The following is a 25,404-nucleotide window of genomic DNA, read 5'->3' on the forward strand; positions in this document are numbered from 1 at the left end:
AAAAAAAAAAAACAAAACAAAAAAAACCACAAAGATAATGTTTATTGATTTTTAAAAATTATGAAAGCAATGTATGTTTATTATGGAAAATTTAGAAAATGCAGAAAAGATTAAAAATCACTCATAATCTCACCACTGAGAGGTACCATCGTAGCATATTATATATACATAGATTAATGTGTTTGTACCCATACATATATTAAAATAATAAAATTTAGCTTGTATATGGTCTTATATTCTACTTTCTTTGAAACATAGCATTATACCATGAGCTTTGTTTTGACATTGAACAAACGCTAAATTTTTTGCCTGTGTTCTGGAGACCAGGTAGGAAATTATAGCAGTTATAACTAAAATAATATAATCTGATTTCATTAACTGTGACGATGACTTGATTTTTTCCATGGCTACTACACCATTCTATTACATGGATGAATAATTATTTAACCTTTTGTTTATTGTTCTATTTTTTCATTATTATAAATAATATTGTTATTAGTATTTTGCATACATTTTCCTGCACTTGACTGATTATTTTCTTACTTAAATTTCTAGAAGTGGATAAAGAGTATATGTTTGTTTCAGTTTTTTTTGTGTGTTTGTTGGAGTCTCACTCTGTTGCCCAGGCTGGAGTGCAGTGACATGATCAGGCCACTGCAGACTAGACCTGCTGGGCTCGGGTGACCCTTCTGCCTCAGCCTTCCAAGTAGCGGGGACTACAGGTACACACCATGACGCCTGGCTAATTTTCTGATTTATTGTAGAGATGAGGTCATGCTATGTTTGCCCAGACTTGTTTCGAACTCCTGGGCTCAGGCAGTCCTCTTGTCTTGGCCTCTCAAAATACTGGGATTACAGTTGTGAGCCACTGTGCCCAGCCCGGTTTTTGATATGTATACACATCCAAATTATCTTTAGGAAATGTTATGGCACTTTTTGCTCCAAGCTAGAGTTTTATTTTGGTTTCTTTTCTCATTTTTACCTATAATTGGGTGTTATGGGTATTCTTTTTTGAGTTGGGGGTCTCACTCTTGTCACCCGGACTGAAAGTGCAAGAGATCTCAAGTTTTATCAAATGTACCTACAAATATTTCTACCTTTTTTCTCAATTAACTTCTTATCTTGTTTCCCTGAATTCACATAGGCTTCCTCCTGATCTATTTCTGCATTAAAAGAAAAAAAAAAGGTTGGGCTCAGTGGCTCAGCCTGTAATCCCAGCACTTTGGGAGGCTGAGGCGAGTGGATGGCCTGAGCCCGTGGGTTCAAGACCTACCTGGGCAACTTGGTGAGACCTCGTCTTTACAATAAATCAAAAATTAGCCGGGCATGATAGCGCAAACCTGTAGTTCTGGCTACTTGGAAGACTGAGGTGGAAGGATCACCGGATCCCAGTAGGGTGAGACTGCAGTGGCCGGGAGTGTGCCACTAGGCTCCAGTCTGGGTGACAGAGTGAGACTCCAGCTAAAAAAAAAAGTCAAGCTCAAAAAACCCCCTCAAAACCCAAATACTCAGCTATTTACATGTGGATGTGTCTTATTAGCAAACCATCAGAAAAGCATTTTCCCCTTAACATTTCATACCATGATGATTTCATTCTCAGTGGGAACGGAGGATGGGGTAACAGATAAGGAACACTGAAGTTTCAGTGTAGCCTGATAATCTTGTGGGAGGCTGGTAAGTTTTGAAATGATTTTACCTTGTAAATACCAACTAGTTGAAGCTCAGTCATTGTATGTATTCCTTGGAATGTTATAAATACTTTGTATGAGACAAGCAGGTTGTAATAAATTCGCTTTTTTTTTTCCTGTGCACGTGTGCTTTCGCATGCTCACTTTCTCATGTTTCTTTTGGCTGCTGACATGGCTGACAGAGAACAAATATTGGAATTACTACTTTAATTTGGCTGGAATGAGATTGTCCGCTGTGAATGTCATGCTGGCTTTAATCAGTCTGAAGTACTTCCTTCCTGCTTTTGGGAGACTGCATACTGACACAGCTTCCTTCCTGCCTTTAAATCAGGCTCTGAAAGCAGCTGGAAATAAGCACAACATAAAAGAGAAAATATATAAGGGACCATTATCTACATTATATGGAAGAGATTTTTAGTACGTTTTGTTCTAATGTTAAAATGCCATGTAGATGGCTGTGAAAGCTTGTAGGCATTTTCCAGTAGTACTCTGCATTTATGACTCCAATTTAAGTACGTTCCCTTCTAGAAGCTTTGAAGAACATACCTGTTCACTGAGATACCAGTTGTTTTCTAAGAGACTGTTTGGTAGTCAGTGTTTTTTTTTTTAATTGTTTTTTGAGTCGAAGTCTCCCTTTCGTTGCCCAGGCTGGAGTGCGGTGGCATGCTCACAGCCATCGCAGCCTTGACCTGCCAAGCTCAGGTGATCCTTCCATCTCAGCCCTCCAAGTACCTGGAACTGTAGACACGTACCACCACGCCCGGCTAGGGTCAGTCATTTTAATTCCTCTGTAACTCATCTGACTTCTCTGAGAATTCCCTCATCTCTGAAATAGTGATGATCTCAACATCCCTTTGCTTAATAATATAGGAAAAAGATAACAACTTTTGGTACACAGTTGGTTCATAAATTTTTTGAGTTTACATATGTATTTTTTATACACATTTATTAACCAGGCGCTGTAACAGGCACCCCAGCTACTTAGGAAGCTAGGCAGAAGGATTACTCGAGTGCAGGAGTTTTAGTCTAACTTGGGGAACACAGTGAGACCTTGTTTCTAAATGTAAAAAAAATTATACTCTATTTTATAATTACCCTTTTTACTAAATGTGTTTCAGGTCCATACATAAGAATCTAATTTCTCTATTTAACTGCTGTGAAATATTCTGTGAATGTACCCTAGTTAATTTAACTAATCCCCTATTGATGAAACTTTGGAGGAAATTATTTTTATTAAATAATTCTGCAGTGAACATCTGTGTAACACATGCATCTTTTATGTTTTTGACTGCTGGGTTTTTTTTTTTTTTGGGGATAAATTCTAGAGGTAGAATAATGTGGGTTAAAGGAATGCAAACTTTAAACTTTTTCATAGTTTTTCCATTTTGTTTTTTTACATTACATTTTTACTGCAGGCCAAGCTGGCAACCTTCCTTATCCCTTCAGCAAATCCTCCATTCTGTTTTAAAAGTCAGTTTTATTAAGTTATAATTTACATACAATATAATGCACCCATTTAAGAATACAGTTTGATGAGTTTTGACAAAGGTGTGTACCAGTGACAACCATAACAAGATAGAGAACATGTCCGTCACCCCCAAATGTTTCCACTTTGTAGTCGGTCCCCACTCCCTGCCCTCACACTTCCTACTAGTGATTCCAGGCAAACACTAAGTTGCTTTCCGTTGCCATCAGGGCTCCCTTTTCTAGAATCTCATATAAATTGAATTATACAATATATAGTCTTCTGTTTGGCTTTTTTTGTTCAAAAATGTTTTGTGTTTTGAGGATCATTCACTTTGTGTGCCACAGTAGTTTGTTTCCTTTTATTCATGTGTAGTATTTCTTTGCTCGAATGTATCATGGTTTCTTTATCCATTCACCTTTGATAGATGTTTGGATGGTTTCTAGTCTTTGATTATTATAAATAAAGTCATTATAATAATTTCAGTGCAGATCTTTGTGTTAAGTGTGTGTGTGTGTGTGTGTCTGTGTGTGTGTCTGTGTGTGTGTGTGTGTGTGTGTGTGTATAAATATTGCCTGAGTAGGTCTCAAACCTACTGCTCAGGCAGTCCTCTTGCTTTGACCTCCTAAAGTGCTGGGATTACAGGCGGAGCCACCGAGCCTAACCATAAATCTTGCTTTAAAAAAAAAATCAAATACTTTAGGCAGGCACGGTGACACATACCTGTAGTCCCAGCTACTCAGGAGGCTGAGACAGAAAGATCATTTGAGCCCAGGAGTTTGAGGCTGTAGTGCTCAGTGATCTTACCTGTAAATAGCTGTTGCACTCAGTCTGGGCAACATAGCGAGACCTTGTCTTTAAAAAAAAAAAAATCAAATAACTTTCTGTGTGTGAGTCTCTTTCTGGATGTATCTACATGTTCTTACATCAATACCATACAGTCTTGATTAGCCTTTTTTTTTTTTTTGAGGATAGTCCTGTTCTGTTGCCTAGACTAGAATGCAGTAGTGTGATCACGGCTCACTGCAGCCTCAAACTTCTGGGCTCAAGCAATCCTCCTGTCTTAGCCTCCTGAGTAGCGGGTACTAAAGGTGTACTCCACCATCTCTGGATTTTTATTTTTTTTTAAATTGGACTGTCACTCTGTTGCCCAGGCAGGAGTGCAGTGGCCCGCTCACGGCCACCGCAGCCCCAACCAGGTGAGCTTAGGCGATCCTTCTGCCTCAGCCATTCAAGTAGCTGGAACCACAGGCATGTGCCACCACACCTGGCTAATTTTTTTTTTTTTTTTTTAATTGGAGAGACGAGATCTCGCCAAGTTGCCCAGGCTGGCCTCAAACCCCTGAGCTCAGGCAGTCCTCTTGCCTCTGCCTTCCCAAATGCTAGGATTATAGGCATGAGCCACTGCGCCTGGCAGATTATTATTATTATTATTATTATTTTTTGAGTTGGAGTTTCTCTCTGTTACCTAGGCTGGAGTGCAGTGGCATGTTCACGGGTACTACAGTCTCGACCTGCTGGGCTCAGGTGATCTTTCCATCTTAGCCTTCCAAGTAGCTGGAACTACAGGCATACGCCCTGAAGGCTGGCTAATTTTTTGATTTATCATAGAGACGAAGTCTCACCAAGTTACCTAGGCTGGTCTCGAACCCCCAGGCTCAGGCAATTCTCTCACCTCAGCCTCCCAAAGTGCTGAGATTATAGGCATTAGCCACCATGCCCCGCTGAATTATTGTTTTTAAAAAATTTTTCTGTAGAGTTGGGGTCTTCCTTTTTTTTTGATTTGGGATCTCACTCTGTGACCCAGGTTGGAATGCAATGGCATGATCACAGCTCAACTTCCTGGGTTCTGGTAATCCTTCCACCTCAGCCAACCAAATAGTTGAGACTGTAGCCACGTGCCACTATGCCTGGCTAATTTTTTGATATTTTTGTAGAGACAAGGTCTTGCTGTGTTGCCTAGGCTAGTACTGAACTCCTGGGCTAGAGCAACCCTCCCACTTTGACCTTCCAAAGTGCTGGGATTACAGATGTGAGCCACCACATCCAGCCAGAAGATGGAGTCTTGCTGTGTTGCTCAGGGTGATCTCAAACTTGGTCTCAAGGGTTTCTCTTACCTCAGCTTCCTGAGTAGCTGGAACCACAGCCGTGAGCTACTGTGCTGACCTCCCCTCCTGTCCTTTGCCTTATTGTTGTCATTTATTTTGCTTCTGTGTACAAATAACTTTTTGTAACATTTCTTTTTTTTTTCACTTTTTTATTTTTCATTTCAAAGATGTGGGGTACAATTCAGGGTCAGGTATACTAATGTTCATTATGCAGGTACTCTTGGTGGTGAGGTGTGCCCCTCCCTCCCCTGGCAGTTTCCTTCAGCTGCCAATCCTACCCTCCCTCCCCTGGCAGTTTCCCATTACTGCTAGTAACCTTTCTTATAGTTCAGACCTGCTGGAAACATTTTCTGTTAACTTTTATTTGAAAAAATCTGCTGAGGTGAAAGGATTGCTTAAGACCAGGAGGTCAAGGCTACAGTGAGCAGTGATCGTGTCACTGCACTCCTGCCTGGGCAACAGCGTGAGATCCCGACTCAAAAAAAAAAAAAAAGAAAAAAAATTAATTTACCTTCTTTTTTTAAAAGACATGTTATTGGTTAAAGAATTCTAAGTTGATAGCTTTTTCTTTCTTTTATTTTTCTCTCAGGAGTCTCATTTCGTCACCTAGGCTGGAGTGCAGTGGCACGCATGCTCACGGCCACCCTAGCATCAACCTGCTGGACTCCAGTGATCCTTCTGCTTCAGCTTTCCAAGTAGCCGAAACTACAGTGTGCACTACCACACCTCGCTAATTTTTATTATTTATTGTGGAGATGAGGTCTCGCCAAGTTGCCCAGACTGGTTGCAAACCCGCCGGCTCAGGCAATCCTCTCACCTTGACCTACCAAAGTGCTGGGATTACAGGCTGAGCCACCAAGCCCAGCTGTCTTTTCTTTCAGTACTGTGAAGATATTATTCCACTGATTTCAGGCATGTATAGTTTCTGATAAGAAATTTTTTGTCACTCTTTGTTCTTCTATATGTAATTGTCTAGCTGCCTTTTTTTTCCTTTTATTAGGAATAACTTCTATTTATAAAAAGTTATAAAAAGCCTGGGCTGGGCACAGTGACTCAAGCCTGTAATCCCAACACTTTGGGAGGCCGAGGTGAGGGCATTGCCTGAGCCACAGGTTCGACAACAGCCTGGGCAACTTGGCGAGACCTCATCTCTACAATAAATTAAAAAATCAGCTGGACATGGTAACACGTGCCTGTAGTTCCGGCTACTTGGAAGGCTGAGGCAGAAGGATCGCCGGAGCCCAGCAGGTCAATGCTGGGGTGGCCATGAACATGCAACTGCACTCTAGCCTGGGCAGCAGAGTGAGACTCCAACTCAAAAAAAAAAAAGCCTGGGTGCGGTGACTCACGCTTAAAATCCTAGTACTTTGGGAGGCTGAGGTGGGAAGATTGCTTGAGTCCAGGAGTTCAAGATCAGCCTAGGCAGCATAGTGAGACTTTTTCTCTACAAAAAAAAAAAAAGCAGAAAGTTAGCTGGACATGGTGGCATGCACGTGTAGTCCCAGCTCCTTGGGAGGATAAGGTGGAAGGACTGCCTGAGTCCAAGAAGTTGAGCTGTGGTGGGCCATGATCTGTGCCACTGTACTGCAGCCTGGGCAACACAGTGAGATCCCCAACTCAAAAAACAATTATAAAAAGATAATAAAAGGAATAGCCATATACATTAATGCTATATGATCTAATACTGTTCTTTATAGTATTTTCCCTCTTCAGTACAAGCTCCAGGGGAAAGTCAGACATTGCCTTTAGTTTTTATGTCTCTTTAACCTATTGTAGCAGGAACATTTTCATAGCTTTTTTGAATTTTATGTCTTTGATATATTGAAAAATACAGTCCTCTCCCACTCTCCCACCTTTTTTTTTTTCCTAAATAGATAATTTTTTATTTTGCGTTTATTTTATGTTTCCTCATGTTTAGCTTAAAGTTATACTTTCTCAGTTAGAGTACTGCACAGGTGATGTTATGTTTTTAGGCTGCCACATCCAGAGGCATATAATGTTCATTAATCTTACATGGTGATGTTATGCCAAGTCAAGGTGTTGCCCAATATCTTCTAAGTATAATGACTATTTTATTTTTCTCTTACAACTAATAAGCAATCTTCAGGGAGATACTCAACAACCATGCAAGTTTCTTACTTCTCGTCAACACCTCTCCTTGGGTTTAGCATCCTCTGATGGTTCTTGCCTTATCTAATCTTTACCATGATGGTTGCAGAATGATCAGTTTCCAACTCTAACATTCCCCTCACTTTTAGTATTCAGCTTTCTACATTCTACTGTAAGCAGAAAAGCTTCCTGCTCCTCTTACTTTTTTTGAGTCAGAATTTCACTCTGTTGCCCAGGCTGGAGTGCAGTGGCATGCTCAAGGCCACTGCAGCATCGACCTGCTAGGCTCTGATGATTCTTCCGCCTCAACCTTCCAAGGAGCCAGAACTACAGGAATGAGCTACCACGCCCAGCTAATTTTTTAAAAAATTTATTGTAGAGATGAGGTCTTGCCAAATTGCCCTGGCTGGTCTCGAGCCCGTGTGCTCAGGTAATCCACTCATCTCGGCCTCCCAAAGTGCTGGGATTATAGGCTGAGCCACCAAGCCCATCCTCCTCTTACTTTTTAATTTATCACTTTGTTATTGGTATGGTTTCATGAATTTTTCTTTTCCCAGGAATTTATGATGTATTATTGTGCTTAATTATTTTGATGCTTAAATTTTCTCAGATTTGTGTCAGGGTCCCCTCAAGCATTTCCTGAGGATATGTCTTCCTTGAGCCTGTGTGTGTTCTTTTGTTTAAGTTTTCCTGTATGTGTAGCTGCTTTTATTTATTTATTTTTGAGTTGGAGTCTCTCTCTGCCGCCCAAACTGGAATGCAATGGCATGCTCACGGCCACTGCAGCCTCGACCTGCTGGGCTGGGCTCAGGCAATCCTTCCACCTCAGCCTTCCAAGCAGCTGGGACTACAGGTACATGCCACTACACCCAGCTAATTTTTTGCTTTATTGTAGAGATGAGGTCTCGCCAATTGCCCAGGCTGATTTTGAACCCGTGGACTCCGGCAGTCCTCTCACCTTGATCTCCCAAAGTGCTGAGATTATAAGTGTGAGCCACGGCTCCTGGCCCTGTAGTTGCTTTTAAATGTCCTAGTTCTCTAAGAGTCTAAACCTCTGCTTCTGAGAATCTTGGGTGTTGTATTCCTCTGCCTGTAATCTCTTGCCCCCAGGTATCCATGGGCCTACAGCTCTCAGCTCTAGTGCCTGCCGCTGCTTTCAGTGGCCTCCAACCTGAAATACAGACTCCCATTCCCATCAGCCCTGCAAGTCAAATAAGAAACCTATCCCTCAGGCAACCCCCAAACTAGCCAGAGCATTGCAAACTGGTTTTACTTTTGCTCTCATCCTGAGGGAGGAGCTGGAAATTGAGTAGCTTCTTCCCATTGGTGGGACTAGGTGGGACAGATTGGGTGTTGCAAGGGTAAGCAATAATGCCACACAATTTCCTACCATTTTGAAGTGTGACTTTTTCTTGAGTAGGTGTGTGTTTGGTTCCTGTGCTTCTTAGCTGGTTTCTAGGGCTCTTCCAAAGCTACTTTGGCCTATAATGTTGTTGTTATTTGATATTTTCTTGGGAGAACGAGGTCCTAAAGCTTCCTAGTCTGCCAGTTTGCTGATGTCACTCCATGTTTAGATAATTTTTAGCCATTATTTCCTCAAATGTCTTTTTTTTTTTTTTTTTGAGTCAGAGACTCACTCTGTCACCCAGGCTGGAGTACAAGTGGCATGCTCATGGCTACTCAGCTCAGGTGATCCTTCTACCTTAGCCTTCCAAGTACTTGGAACTACAGGTGTGCAGCACCACACCTGGCTAATTTTTTTTGATTTATTGTAGAGATGAAGTCTCTCCAGGTTGCCTCTGATGGTCTCAAACCCGTGGGCTCAGGCAATCCTTTTACCTCTGCCTCCCAAAATGCTGGGATTACAGACATGAGCCACCACACCTGGCCTTAAGTGTCTTTTATCTGTCTTTTTCTCTTTTCCTTCTGGAACTCTAACTATTCATATAACAGATCATTTGATGTTGGTGGACAGGTTATTGTGGTTCTCTTCATTTGTTTTCCGAACTTTCTTTTCTTTCTTTCTCTGCTTCAGTTTGGATAGTTTCTTCAAGTTTATTGATTTTTTTGTAGTGTCTAATCTGTTGCTAATCCTATCTGATGGAATTTTCATTTTTGCTCTTTTTTTAATCTCTTGAAGTTGCATTTGGGTTTTTTTTTTTTTTTTTGAGTTGGAGTCTCACTCTGTCGCCCAGACTGGAGTGCAGTGGCCACTCCTGGCCACCGCAGCCTCCACCTGCTGGGCTTCAGCGATCCTTCCGCCTCAGCCTTCCAAGTAGCCGGAACTACAGGTGCGTGCTACCACGCCTGGCTAATTTTTTGATTTATTGTAGAGATGAGGTCTTGCCAAGTTGCCCAGGCGGGTCTCGAACCCGCGGGCTCAGGCAGTTCACTCACCTCGGCCTCCCAAAGTGCTGGGATTATAGGCTGAGCCACCGAGCCCAGCCGAAATACTATTTTCAAGGTTATCCATGTTGTATCATGTAACACTACTTCATTTCTTTTTATGGACATATTCCATTGTAAGTATATACTATATTCCATTTATCCATTCATTTGATGAACATTTGGATTTTTTCTGCTTTTAGAATATTATGAATAATGTTGCTATTCATGCATTTTTTTCTGCTAATAATCTGTAATATTATAAATGAGCCTGAGTTTTCCACTATTCACCACCCAATTGATGTTGAATGATATATAAAATAACAATTAATTATTGCTTTCTAGCATTGTGCTAGACAGTGTTCCAGATGACTCCTATGTTCATTTTGATCAATCTTCAGTCCATCCTTAGGAGGTAGATATTTATATCCCATTTTATAGATGAAGGAGAAGTTTAGAGAGGGTGCCACTGTTAGTGAGTACCACAGTGTTATGTGACTAATGTAGTGACTATAGCAAAAACCAGTGAGCCCTTTACAAACGAGAAAGTTATGTTATTCAAATAAAACTCAAAATAAAAAATGTATTAAGACTTTTCCTTTTGCCCATGAAGAATTAGTTCCCTATAGTACCTGGCGTTCTACCAATAATAGCTAGAAAACTAGATAAAATATATGAAGCAATGCATCTGCCTCAGCAGATGGTACAAAGTTGTGCAGTAGCTGCTCTGATTTTTATACAATCCAATAGAACAAATAGTCCTGGGAGTCACTGAGGAAAAATTATTTGACTGGAAAAAAATGTTGTTTAAATTGAAAATATTTTGATTGTTACTTGCTAATCAATTAATAGTTGCTTGTTAATCAACTAACTAACTGCTAATCAATGCTGCCAGCCTGATTTCAGCAGCTGTTGTCAACTGGGACCACTCTTGACTAGAATTAGGTAATACTTTGCACAGTATTTGGTGGTTTAAAAAAGAGCAAGACCGGGTGTGGTGGCTCAAGCCTGTAATCCCAGCTGTTTTGGAGGCCAAGGCAAGAGGATTGCCTGAACTCAGGGGTTTAAGACCAGCCTGGACAACTTGGTGAGACCTTGTCTTTACAGTAAATAAAAAAATAAGCTGGGCATAGTAGCATGTGCCTGTAGTTTCAGCTACTTGGAAGACTGAGGCAGAAGGATCACCTGAGCCCTGCAGGTCGAGGCTGTTGTGGCTGTGAGTGTGCCACTGCATTACAGCCTGGGTGACAGAGTGAGACTCCGACTCAAAAAAAATAAAAGAACAGCAAAACTTTCCAACTCCAAATCATAGTCTATTCCTGATTGTTAAAAAGAGATAACATACAGATCAGATATCATCTAAGAAGGTCTCATGTTCATTAGGATGTTCACCTTCAGTGCTGGTTCAGGACTAAATGTGAGACTCTTCATCTTCTGAAAACATTTTTAATTGATATTATTAATTTGTTGCTTCTTTCTTTTTTTTTTTTTGAGAAGGTGAATTTATCCTTCTTTACAGCTCATGTCAAATACGTCAAGCGTTTTTTGGGTCTCTGGGTTGAAAGGTTCTCTTGAAACATGTGTTTATCAGTTTATATTTATATCCTATCCCATGAGTTTTCTTTTTTTTTTGAGTCAGAGTCTCATTCTGTTGCCCAGACTGGAGTAGAGTGCAGTGGCAATGCGCATGGCCACCGCAGCCTCGACCTGCTGGTCTCAGGCAATCCTTCTGCCTCAGCTTTTCAAGTAGCTGGAACTACAGGCTTGCGCCACCATGCCAGGCGAAATTTTTTGATTTATTGTAGAGACAAGGTCTTACCAAGTTGCCCAGGCTGGTTTTGAACCCCCGGACTCAGGCAGTCCTTTTGCTTCCCAAAGTGCTCTCTCTTTCAAAGTGCTGGGATTACAGACTGAGGCACCGTGCCTGACCCCCCTCTATGAGTTTTCTGTTGCTGCATAATAAATTATCACAAATCTTAGCAGCTTAGAGCCACATCCATTTATCATCTCACAATTTTGTGACAGTTCCACAGTTCTATAGGTCAGAAGATCTAGTGGGCTGGACTAGGTTCTCTGCTTAGGGTCTCACAAGGCCAAAATTAAGGAGTTGGTCACACTCTTAATCTGGAAGCTCTTGGGAAGAATCAACTTCCAGATTTATTCAGGTTGGCAGAATTCAGATCCTTGAGACTATAAGTCTGAAGGCCTAACTTCCTTGATATGTGGCTGCTTTGGCTTCTGTCAAATCTTTCTCTTTTTTTTTGAGTTGGAGTCTTACTCTGTCACCCAGTCTGGAGTGTTGTGGCATGCACATGGCTACTGCAGCCTCAATCTGCTGGGCTCAGGCGATCCTTCTGCTTCAGCCTTCCAAGTAGCTGGAACTACAGGTGTGCACGCCCAGCTAATTTTTTGATTTATTATAGCGATGAGGTCTCACCAGTTTGCCCAGGCTGCTCTCTAACCCATGGGCTCAGGCAGTCCTCTCACCTCCACCTCTCAAAGTGCTGTGATTACAGGTGTGAGCTACTATGCCCGGCTCCATCAAATCCTTCTTATGCTTCAAATCTCTGATGTTAACTACCAGCCAAAGACTATGCTTTTTAAAGAGCTCATGTAGGCTGGGTGTTGTGGTGCATGTTTATAATCCCAGCCCTTTGGCAGGCTGAGGCAAGAGGATTGCTTGAGCCTGTGAGTTCAAAACCAACCTATGCAACATAGCAAGACCTCTTCTCTACAAAAAATAAAAAATTTAGCTGGGTATGGTGTTGCGTGCTTGTAACCTCAGCTACTCAGGAGGCTGAGGCAGGAGGATTGCTTGAATCAGGGAGCTGAGAATGCAGTGAGCCATGATTGTGCCACTGTACTTCAGCCTGGGTGACAGAGTGAGACTTAAAAAAAAAAAAGCTCTCATGTGTATAGTTTAGACTCATTGGGATAATCTCTGTCTTAAGGTTATATGTACGATGTAGCGTAATATAATCATAGGAATGATAAATTATCACAGTTATAGGTTATGCTACAAAGGGGGTGGCTTATACCAGAATGAAGGTCATTGGGGGTCTTGTGAGAACTCTGCCTATCACAGCTATTAATTTTCATTGTTAAACATTGTGAAGATTACATTTTTTGGTATAATAGACAACTTTTCTACTTTTAAGTCTCATGCTATCCTTCTAGCACCTTTCCTTGAACTTCTTTCTTCCTTTTCCCTCTATCTTTGGTAGCATACTTGTCCTTGATCTCACCCCTGACTCTCCAGAGAAACAGAATTTACCTTTTAGAATAGTATCTCCTGAAATCACCTTCCTTCATGCTTATCAGTTATAAAGAAATACTGTTTGACTGTAAGCATTATCGCTATCATCCTTGTGCTTAAGCTCCCTAAGCCTGAGTATTTAATGTAGGATTTAGCTGCTCCCAGACATTGGCAAGGTATTCTTCATCTATGTGATCTGTAGATAAACGACACCTTATTTTTTTTACTCTCTTGCATTAAGATTCAAAGATGTCTTGCTGTCTTCAAGTTCAAGAAGTATATTACAACCCTGTATATCTCTCAATCATTCTATAGCTAGTAATGCTGCTATAATTCCACTTTATCTCACAGCAGGGTCCAGTAGAAAGCACATCAGTAATGAAAAACAGTAATTCAAAACTGTGTGTGGTGGAACATTCTGAAGGCTTATAGATCTGTCTGAAGCACCAGGGGACTTTTCAGGCTACCTAGAGAACCTGAATAGGTTATAGCTCTAGAAACATCATGATGGTGCTTATACTGTGGTGTGAAGGCTGACACTAGGCAGGATGGGTAATGGGTCTGTGTCCCCCTAACTCCCTCAGTTATGGTTATTTTTTTTCAGTTAGTATTATTCACTGAAGAAAATGTTTCTGTAAAGCTTTAGTGTACAATTTAGAGTCCTTCATGTAGAAGGGAAGTTGCAGGCTTTGTAGTTATGAATTAATTTAGAACAAAGATGGTTATAAGAAAAATTGTAAAACTCCTGAGTTCTGATATTGGGTAGAAAAGTAAGAAAAGATATGTTTGCAAGACTCATATATTGCACCATTTGTGTGGAATGGTATATATGAACAAGTTTTTGTGTTTTATTCATTCATACACTATTTATTTGTTTATTTTGCTTTTTATTTTTTTTTTGAGTTGGAGTCTCACTCTGTCACCCAGGCTGGAGGGAAGTGGCACACTCCCGGCCACCACAGCCTTGACCTGCTGGGCTCAGGTGATCCTTCCAAGTTGCTGGAACTACAGGCATGCGCCACCATGCTTGTCTACTTTTTTTTTTTATTTATTGTAGAGATGAAGTCTTACCAAGTTGCCAGGGCTGGTCTCCAACCCATAGGCTCAGGCAATCCTCTCACCTTGGCCTCCCAAAGTGCTGGGATTATAGGCGTGAGCCACCGCGCCTGGCCCATACACTATTTATTAAATGTCTCCCGTATACCAGGTAGATAAAATATATAGGATGTTAGTATTAACATACATTGTTAGTACATTAGAGTACATTGTTAATACTAACAATGGGCTCTATCCTTAAGGATTTCATACTCTGAATGGTGGGAAATAGACTTCTTAGAGAAGTAGTTTTAGTACTGGGAGATAAGTGCTGTGAGGGGAGTGCAGTTGGCATTCTGTAGAGATTCTGTAGTGATTGGAGAAGGCTTGACACAAGAACTGACTCTTGAACAGAGTCTTGAAGGAAGGACAGGAGTTTGTGCCAGGCTGGCAAGGAACGTGGGGCGGGTGAATATTTTGGAAATGCCACTTGTGCCACTTGTTCAGAAGAGTGAGGCATTTGTTAAGACTGGAGCCTAAGAAGGAGTTGGGTGGGAAAGAGGGAGGAGTTAAAAGTGCAAAGTTAAATAGTATCTAGATTGTGAAGGGTCTTGTGTGGGTTAAGGATTTGGAATATTTCCTATGAATAGTAAGAAACTAAGAGTTTAAGCAGAGACTGAGATGTACATAGCATTGTAGAAAAATAATTGAAGGCAGCGTGGAGGGTGCGTTGAGAGTTAAGGAGTGGGTGCCAGAGGCAGGCATTGGGTAGGAGGTTGTTGATGTTGTATATTGAAAGAAGACTGGGGGCGCTGGAGGACAAAGCTTCCAGGTGGTGGCCTGCAGTGTCTGGCCCAGGCTTCAGACCTCCTGAGCCCAGGTACCTCAGTGCAGTACAGCCATGAAGGAAGTAAAGGTGACAGGGCAGAGCCAAGAGCGGTTTCTGCTCCTGGCCAAGTTGACCAAGGGGCAGGGCTGGCCACACTCATCCGCCTGGTGCTGGAGGCCACTGGTGTCTGCATGTTTGAGAGCTGTTCGATATGCCTAGTGTTAGAGAGCTGGCTGAGAACGACTTCGCTGCCACATTCTGGCTGCTCACAGTGTTTGCATATGGGACATATGCTGACTACTTTGCTGAAGCCTGGAATCCTCCTCCGCTCACAGAGACTCAGAAGAATAAGCTTTGACACCTATCAGTTGTCACCCTAGCTGCCAAAGTCAAGTGCATCCCATACGTAGTACTGCTGGAGACCCTAGCACTGCAGAGCATGCAGCAGCTGGAACACCTTGTGATTCAGGCCATGTGTGCTGACATATTCCGTGGCTCCCTGGACTAGCGCTGTCAGTAGCTGGAGGTTGACTACAGCATCGTGCGGGACATGCTAGGACCTCAGTGCCATTGCCCCAACCCTGCTGGAGTGGTGTGTGACTGTGAGGTTGTGGTGTCAGGCATTGAGGAGCAGGTGAGCTGGGCCAACCAGCGCAAGGAGCAGCAGCTGGGCCTGAAGCAGCAGACTGAGAGTAAGGTTGCCAGCCTTAAAAAAACATTAAAGTCATGATGGCTTGGCAGCCGCAGCCACATCTCAGGACCCTGAGCAACTCCTGACTAAGCTGAGGGAACCAGCTCTTGCCACCAACCAAGACTAGCCCAGTAAGAAAGCCTCAATAGGCAAAGGACTCCAAGGGAGTGCCAAGATTTGGTCCACGTCGAATTGAAGGGACTGTCATTTCTTTGGGGTTGTGATGTCCTGGCTGCCTGCCTGCCTCTTAGGAGCCCTCAGAGAGCCTTCCTGTGCCCTTGGCAAGCAGATAATCTTAGGTTCATGATCCTTTACCTGCCCCACCCCCAAGCATAGATCACACCTTCTCTAGGGAGGAGGCAAGTACAGGTCATGTTTTGGTTGGTACTTTTTGTTTTTTGTGACTTTCTTGTGTGTCTCATTGCTCCCCCTCCCTGTCATGCTATCTCCTCTGTTTCTTCTAGAGTTCAGCATGTCTCTGTTGATTATATGTCATTGAGTAGGTAGAGCCCTCATAGGGGTTGCCTAGTCGCCAACATAACCCAGAGGTATTCTCTCCCCTGCCACCCCTGTCCCTGTATGCCTAATCCCCAATTCCTCCTCCCTACCCCTCACTTCCTGGGCAGCATCTGAAGAGCCATAGGGCCCTTACTTTCTTCCCACCCTGAGAGTTCTGGGAGCCAATCTGCCATTCCAGGAGCCACTAGACGCTTCCATCCTAGAATCCTGTCACAATACAGTTGTTTTCTTTCCTCTCTCCATCCCTTGGATCCCAGGGATGCTGTTGCTCTGATGATGCCAGAGCCTAAGGAGGGCAGCTGTTTCTTAAGATGTTGAAAGACAGTTTTTTTTTTTGCCCTGACCACCTTGGGAAGCCTGATGGCAATTCACAAGGATTTGTATCTCCTTTTGTAAGTTTGAGGGGAAGGGACAGGAAGGGAAATTGATTGTATTTTTTAAAAAGGCATATATGTATATATCTCTATATAACATGACACAGAAATCTATGAGGTTATCTGTAAAAAAAAGAAAAGAAAAGAAAAGAATGAAGACTAGGGGCTGTGGCATATTCGGGAGGGGACGTATTCCAGAGATATTTCCGAGATCTGCCCTAAAGTGGGATGATGATAATAGTATTTACATTACAGTATTGCGATGAAGAGTGAGGTAATACGTTTAAGGTGTTTAGAGCAGAGCATGGCACATAGCTAGTGCTGAGTCAGTGTTAGTTATTGTTGTTACACTTATTAGTATACCAAATAGGACTTGTAATAAGCTCAAGTGAGAAAGAGTGATAACACAGAAGTGAGGATGAGTGGCATCAAGAAGCAGCTGAGGATCTCATGTGAACAGTGTTGTGCTGTGAGCCCATCACAAACAGTAGGATGGACAGCGTCTGCCCTTGGAATACATGTAGGTTGGTAAGATTGCCTTGCTAACTAGTGCTCGCAAGTGAAATTGACGGAATAGTTAAACTTTTAGAAAAGTAGGCTTAAGTATTCATTGTGCGTAAGGCAAGCGGGGTAGTGTGTCCTTTAGTGAGAGGAGGTGCTCTTCACTCCTCTTTTAATGGGTAGCTATTTAGACCATGTAGGAGAAGTTCTTTTCTCTTGTCAGTATAAAAGATGATGCTTGACTATTTGTCCTTGTTTTTAAGAACCTCTCTACTTTCTTGTAATTAAGTCTGAAAAGATAGAATTTAAAAGCCTGAAGAATCAAAACCCATTTTTCTGAAGCTTATACAATTTAACAAGGTATTTCATTAGTAACAGAGACTCTCAAGTCAAAGTCAACTTTTCTGAACATTCTCAAAGAATAATGGAAATGACTCAGCAGAGCCTAATTTAGCTTCCAATGTTGCTTTAAAAGGGAGAGCAAAGATGGCATTTGTCTAGTGTTGCGTAGTCATGCAAAAAGCAAGAAGAGAGGGAAGCCTTAATTTATTCCATACTACTGTGTTGAAGACTTTACCTGTATTTCATTTAATCCTCAGAACATACCTGAGACGGGAGTATTGTTTGTTTTATAGATGATGAAATTGAGTGTCAGAGCAACTAAGTGACTCGCCTTGGGTCATGCTGCTGAGAGACAGCAGAATTAGAATTTGAACATAGACCTGTCTGGTTGCAAAACCAAATGCTTTTTTTACCACTTTGTCTTACTGGAAGGACTTTCATATATGAATGAGGTTTATAGCATCTGCCCAGAAGTGATTCTACAGGTTTGGCCATTTAAAAAGAAAGAAAAATATGTTGAGTATAGGGGAAGCATGTTTATTTTCTTTTTCTTTGCTTGGAATATCAGGAAGTGAATTGGTGGATCCCTCACAAATAATCTTTTTTATTAACAGGTAATTATCACAGGTTTTGTGGGAACATGTAAAAAGTTTCTAAGACCTTGACTCAGAGGGAAACTGGGGCCATCTCCCTTAGTTGAGAGGAGGAAACTGAGGCCTGGAAAAGTGAAATGACCTGCCTGATTTCAACTGGTTTGTGACAGAGTTAGAATTAGAACCCTAGGTTACAGGCCTTTTATAGAAGGCACAGACCTGTGTTACACCTGCAGTTCCTAAAAGATGACATATGTGAATATAATTTGAGGATTATTTTTTTGTCCCTGGCAGTCAGCATGTACCATCAAGGCAGAGTGCTATAAATTATTTACAGTGCTACACATTCGGATCAGATTCTTAGGAGTTTTAACTACCGTCATGAAGCAGTATGAAGCGTGACCTTACAGGTTTAAGTTTGAAGAGAGGCCTCCCTTCTGCTTGCTGACAGCTCTGGGAGATGCGCTTGTGTTATGTCCCATCTTGGGAGGAATGGTTGAGCTTTAAGGAAGCAGAATCCTCCATGGTGGGCTGTCCATACTATTCTTATCCATGCTACTGGCCTTCCCCCAAGCTCAACATTTTTAGGTGTTGCTATTTCTTGTTAATTGTTCATATTGATAGTGTTACTAGCAGTTCTGCCCCAGCTCAGAGTGTTGAATTAAAAGTGAAACCAGTGAAGGACCTTGATGATGTGATTGCTAGTGGTCAATCATGAACTGCAGTGTGAATGAGAAGGCTAAGGTTGTGCACCTCGGACTGCTGGATCAGGACATAACCTTAAACTCTGAATTGTGACTTAGGCCCGCACATTAGTTTCTTGTGGAGGAAGGTTTTGCATGCATTTCCTCCCTTAGATGAGACCTTATTTAACCAAGAAGCTGAAGCTCAGAGATGTTATGACTTAGCCATAAAGAAACACTTTTATTTTTATCTTGACTGAACTGCCCCAGGAAATTCCTGTTACTTCACCCTTTGCTTCTCCCTGCTGTGTGGAAGGTCAATACCATTAGAATTTTCAGGCGCCAGCCTGGGTGGCCAACCTAATGGAGTAAAATAAAATAGTTCCAGCTCCGAGTAATAGCGAACTTGGAGCAGGGCCCGGGGTAATTAAACCCCTGGAGTAAAGAATTTGATGTTGGTCTTTATTCATTTCAATGAACAGCCTTGTGGCAGGAATATGATATATTCCAAGCAAAGGAAAACAGTGGTTCTGGGGATTTATGCCATTGCCTTGAAGATTGTTTGGTTCCACATTCAATTTAGATAATTCAGGAAGAGAAAAGTTTTTCTTTGTAGATAGCGTTGTTAGGCAGAGCAAACTTTAGCGTGTTCGCCATTCATTAAAAGTCCAGGAGGGTTGCTTGTAAATTATGTAATCTGCATAGAGTTAAGGACTATTTGAACTCTTGTGAGTTCCTTAAAATTTCTCAACATTCCTTAAAAGACTTTAGATTGTGTGATCTCTAGGTATCCCATCTGTTCCTTGTCCTGCTCTGTTGTGTTCTGTGTGTTTTGTTGCCCAGTGTTCAGTGTTTTCTTGACAGGTAAACTTAAGTTGACTGAAGTGATAGTGCACTGGCAAGGAAAGCAAAGTTGTAGAGCTTCCTTTTTCTAGCTGGGTGTTAGGGCACATTATGACAGCGAAGACTTAAGTATAAAGAGAAAGGCAAAGGAGGAAAGCGTAATGAAACATGAAAGTGACTAAGACAATAATCTATTGGGTCCGTTTCCCCCTTAGTTTGCTCATCATTTTCAAGTCTAGAAAGGTACTTGAATGCAGTGTCCACAATTTCGAATTGAGTCTGGTTAAATCTTGATTTGACATGCTAGTGACAGAGCATTTCTTCCCTTTTGCTTTCTTCTCTCCAGTCCCTTTTGATGTTGTTGTTGTTTAAAGAGGAAATAGTGTAATTTTATCGTCAAAAAGCCCAACAAGACAGAGTGCGGTGGTTCACACACCTATAGTCCCAGCAGTTTGGGAACCAAGCCAGAGAGGATCACTTGAGGCCAGGAGTTTGAGACTAGCCTGGGCAACACGGCGAGTCCCTGTCTACAAAAAAAATAGAAAAATTAGCTGCCTATTATGGTGTGTGCCTGTGGTCCTAGCTACTTAGGAGGCAGGGGCAATAGGATTGCTTGAGCCCAGCCAGGAGGTTGAGGCTGCAGTGAGCAGTGATTGTGCCACTATACTCCAGCCTAAGCGCCACAGTGAGATCCTGTCTTTAAAAAAAAAAAAAAAAAATCTCCAGCATCAAAAAAAGCTTAAACACAAATTGTGTTTTCTTTTACATTTGTGCTTAGAGTTTTTTTAATAACGTTTTGGTTGTTAAATATCACACCAGAAGACTATACAGAACAAATGGATGCTCTTGTAACTGCCATGCAGGCTGGAGAGACAACCTCATCAGCACTGTAGACTTCCTTTTCTTGCCTCCACCTTCTTCCCTTGAAGGGTAACCAGTGTCCCGACTTTTACAATAATCACATCCTTAGTTTTCTTTAGTTTAGTTTTATCATCCAAGTATATATCTCCAAAGATGGCTTAAGAACCATTTTGGGAAGAGGGGATTTGACAAGTAGAATGATGGCTCTTCACATCCTGATCTCAAACCTGTGCCTGTGTTACCTTGAAGGACAAAAGGGACTTTGAGATGTAGTTAAGTTAAAGATCTTCACTTATCCCACATGATTCAGGCAAGCTCAGTGTAATCACAGGGTCTTTATGAGAGGGAGGCAAGAAAATCAGTCAGGAGATGTGACGATTAAAGCAGAGGTTGGAGTGAGGCGACCCTGAACCAAGAGATACAGGTCGCCTCTTGAAGCTAGGATAGTCAAGGACACGATTCTACCCTAGAACCTCCAGAAGGAACCCAGCCCTGCTGACCCATTTTAGATTTTTGACCTAGAGGAGAGTAGGATAATAAGTTTGTGTTGTTGTAAGCCACTGAGTTTATGGTAATTTGTTACAGCAACAGTTGGGAACTAATACAGGAAATAATTTAAAACTCATAGTAAAGCGTCTTGTAAAACTAAGAACAGTATCCTTTACTCAGATTTACTTATTGTTAATATTTCATCATTTGTTTTATTATTCTATTTTTTTCTTTCTTTCTGGACTACTTTAGAATGAGTTGCATATGTCAGCCCATTATTATTAAATACTTCAGTATCTTTAAATTAAAAAAAAATTTTTTTGTTTTGAGATGAGGTCTTGGTATGTATTCCAGGCTAGTTTCAAACTCCTGGGCTTAAATGATCCTTCTGCCTCAGCTTCCCAAGTAGCTGAGCTACAGGCATGTACTACCATGCCTGGCAAATCTTTTTTTTTTTTTTGAGTCGGAATCTCACTCTGTCGCCCAGATTGGAGCGCAGTGGCACATTCATGGCCACCCCAGTGTCAACCTGGTGGGCTCCGGTGATCTTTCCACCTCAGCCTTCCAAGTAACTGGAACTACAGGCACGCTCCAGCTACCACTCCTGGCTAATTTTTGATTTATTGTAGAGATGAGGTCTCACTAAGTTGCCCAGGCTGCTCCCGAACCCATGGATTCAGGCATTCCACTCTCTTCGGCCTCCCAAAGTGCTGGGATTACAGGCTGAGCCACCGAGCCCGGCTCTTTTTTTAAACTATAATAACCAAGAAGACCAGCTTAAGCAGCACAGCGAAAATTTGTTCTCAAAAAAAAAAAAAAAAAAAAAAAAATTAGCCAAGTGTGGTGGCACACACCTGTAGTCCCAGCTACTCAGGATGCTGAGGTGGAAAGATCATCTGAGCCCAGGAGGTTGAGGCTGCCGTGAGTTGTGATTATTGTGATCATGCCACTGTAATCTAGCCTGGGTGACAGAGTAAGACCTTGACTCAAAAAAAAAATATATATATGTATATGTATGTATGTGTAATAATCAAGGCTAGGCGTGGTGGCTCACATCTGTAATCCTAACACTTTGGGAGGCTGAAGCGAGAGGATTGCTTGAGACCAGTAATTCAAGACCAGCCTAGGCAACATAGCGAGACCTTGTCTCTACAAAAAAATCAAAAAATTAGTCAGGGTTTGGTGGCATGCGCCGATAGTCCTAGCTACTCAGGAGGCTTAGGTGGAAGGATCTTTTGAGCTAGGAGATAGTGAGCCGTGATTGTGCCACTGCGCTCCATGTAGCCTGGGTGACAGAGTGAGATCCCGAATTAAATAAATAAATAAATACTACATAGTTTTCACCATTAATAACTTTAACATTGATGACTTTATCTAATTTACCATCCATATTCAAATTTTGTCAATGAACCAAATAATATTCTTTGTAGCATTTTTTTCTCGCTCTAGTTCAGGATTCAGTCTAGGATTGGGTGTTTTATTTTTAATTGTTATGCCTCTTTAGTCTCCTTGAATTTGGAACATTTCCACAACCTTTCTTTGTCTCTCTTGACTTTGACTTTTTAAAATAGAATGCTTCTCATTTTGGGTCTGTCTGGCGTTTTCTCATGAGTAGATTTAGGTTGTGCATTTCTGCATGGAACACTGCATAAGTGATGAGGGCCCTTCTCACTATACAGTGCCTCTCATTGGTGATGTTAATTTTGACACTATCCAGTCAAAGTGTTGATTAATTTCTTTATCGCACATAGTTACTATAATTTTTCCTTTCAACCATAAGCAATCTGTGAGGAGACATTTTAAGATTATGCAAATATTCTATCCCTCAACAAAATTTCCCCTTAGATTTAATATTCTTTAATGATTCTTGCCTGAATCTCATTATGATGGTTGCAAAATTATGATTTTCCAACTCCAGTATTTTTTCTATATTTATCAATTGGCATTCAGTATTATACTATAAGATACAACCCTCTCTTCTCATCTATCTATTACCTTTGATACAGAATCACACATTTCTATTTTTTTAATCATTTATAGATTTCTATAGTAATTAATTATAATTATTTTGGTTCTCAAACTGTCCCTGATTTAACCAAGCTGGTTCCTGTGTTGGTGGCATGCCTGCCTTATTTATTTTTTTTCTTTTCAGAATTTTCATATTTTCTAGCATAAAAAGCTGTTCCAAGCTTATCTTGTTCTTTGCTTTTCCAGGCCTGGAATGAGCCACTTCTCCAAGGAGCCCTAGTTCCTTTTAGTAGTTAGATGTGGATGCCAGGTATACCCAGGATGTCTTTGCTTTTAGGCCCTTGTAGTGGACAGATCTAGGAAATATAGGCACACACACACACACACACACACACACACACACACACACACACACACACACACAGACAGACATAATATACATATACATGGGCACCTATTCATGCTTTTACATATTTTGGAAATCAGAGCTTCTCAAAAGATAGTTTTGGTCTATCCTACTTTCTTACTGTCCCCCATTCTGTATTTGTATGTCCCTCCTTCCACTGAAAGAATCCTGGCTTCCAGCATCATCAACACCTTTACTCATTTGCCCAGCCCTGTATTACATCTAAAATAGTTTTGATATGACTTGTCCATACCTGTACAAGAATAAGCTTACTATAAAGAATTGAAGACTAGTGTGCAGTTCTCCCCCCACCCCTACCCGACACTGAAATATGAAGTCAAATACTGTGTTCATTAGTTCTTCTTTTTTTAACTCCCTCTAGTGTGGATTTGGTATTCATTTAAAATACAGTTGGGTTTTAGATCACTTTCAAATTTAGGTTTCTTCCCCCTTCCCATCCTTGTTAATTTTATTTTTGAATATGCTTTTTGAATATACCATCAACACGCTTCCAAAAGTCAAAACGATATAAAAGGCACACATACCCAGAAGTGTCACACATTCTTGTATTCCTTCTGCCCCATTCCCCCTCATCCCTTATAGGTCACCAGTGTCATTGTCCTCTGGTTTATTTGTCTTGTGTTCCTTTTTGTATAAGCAGATACACGAATGCTTTCTTATTTTCCTTTCTTTCTTAGCAAATGGTGACAAAGTATATATGCTCTTCCATACTTTGCTTTTTTCATTTAATAATAAATAAAATGAAAAACATCACTCCAGATCAGTTTATAATGTGTTTACACATAAGTTTTCAACCAGTCTTCTATATTTGAGTATGTAGGTATTTTTGCAGTATTTTGCAATAATGGCATAGTGGCTAACCTTGTGGCATATATTTTAAATGGCTGGGCATATATCTTCAGGATAAATTCCTAGAAGTAGGATTGCTGGGTGTATTAGTCTGCTGTCACAGAATACCATAAACTGGGCGACTTTAACAGCAGAAATTTATTTTCTCTTAGTTCTAGAAACTGGAAGACTTAAGATCAAGGAGCTGGCAGGGTTTTTTTCCGATGAAGCCTCTTCCTGCCTTGCAGATGGTTTTCTTTTCTCTGTGCCTTTGCACTCCTGATGTTTCTTCCTCTATATAAGCCCCTAGTCCTACTGGATTAGGGACTCACCCTTATGACTTCATTTAACTTTATCTCCTTAAAGGCACTGTCTCCAAATGTGTTTATATTAAGTGTAACGACTTCAACGTATGGATTTTAGGGGACATAATTTAGTCTATAACATATTGAGTCAAATGGTAAATACTTATGTATCTCTTGTTTTTTAGATATTGCCAAATTTCCCTTCATAGGGGTTGTACCACTCTGTGCTTTTTCACTAACAACTATGCATGAAAGTGCCTGAGTCCCCACAGCTTCTCCACCAGAGTATAATGTCAAGTTTTTAAATTTTTGTCACTTTGATCTATGAGAAACAGTATTTAGTATAGTTTTAATTTGCATTTCTTTTTTGAGTGAAATTATGCATCTCTTCATTTTTTTTTTGAATTGGAGTCTCATTCTGTCACCCAAACTGGAGTGTAGTGGCCGCTCCCGGCCACTGCAGCCTTGACCTGCTGGAGGCTTTTTTGATTTATTGTAGAGATGAGGTCTTGCTGACCTGAGCCCAGCAGTAGAGGCTGCGGGGGTCATGAGTAGCAGTCCACTGCCACTCCAAGCTGGGTGACAGAGTAAGACTCTGACTCAAAAAAAAAAAAAAAAAAATCATGAGCGAAGTCAAATGGCAAACGTAATACTGGAAGAAAGTATTCGCAACATATATCACAGATAAGGGCTAACAGCCCTAATATAAAAATAACTTTTTAAAATCCAAGGAAAAAAGACTAAAAATGCTATTAAACAATAGGCAAAAGACACAAACAGAAACTTCACAAAAACAAAGACATAAAAATGATTTAAACAAGCCGGGCTCGGTGGCTCAGCCTGTAATCCTGCGCCTTTGGGAGGCTGAGGTGAGTGGATTGCCTGAGCCCGCGGGTTCAAGACCCACCTGGGCAGCAAGACCTCATCTCTACAATAAATAAAAAAATCAGCTGGGGGTGGTAGTGCATGCCTGTAATTCCAGCTACTCGGAAGGCTGAGGTGGAAGGATCACCGGAGCCCAGCAGGCGAGGCTGCGGTGGCCGGGAGCAGCCACTGCACTCCAGTCTGGGTGATCAAGTGAGACTCCAACTCAAAAAAAAAAAAA

The 25,404-nt window shown here is 41.3% G+C and overlaps 1 protein-coding gene and 1 pseudogene across 1 annotated transcript in view; both read left to right on the top strand.

The window, feature by feature from the left end:
* ASCC1 (activating signal cointegrator 1 complex subunit 1) overlaps window positions 1–25,404 on the top strand; it is a 125,176-nt gene that overhangs the window by 19,567 nt on the left and 80,205 nt on the right. The window lies entirely within an intron of this gene.
* LOC110594427 lies at window positions 14,948–15,762 on the top strand (annotated as a pseudogene).

This window comes from Carlito syrichta, unplaced genomic scaffold (assembly GCF_000164805.1).
Source record: "Carlito syrichta isolate Samal-C Ts95f unplaced genomic scaffold, Tarsius_syrichta-2.0.1 Scaffold315300, whole genome shotgun sequence".
Lineage (NCBI taxonomy): Eukaryota > Metazoa > Chordata > Mammalia > Primates > Tarsiidae > Carlito > Carlito syrichta.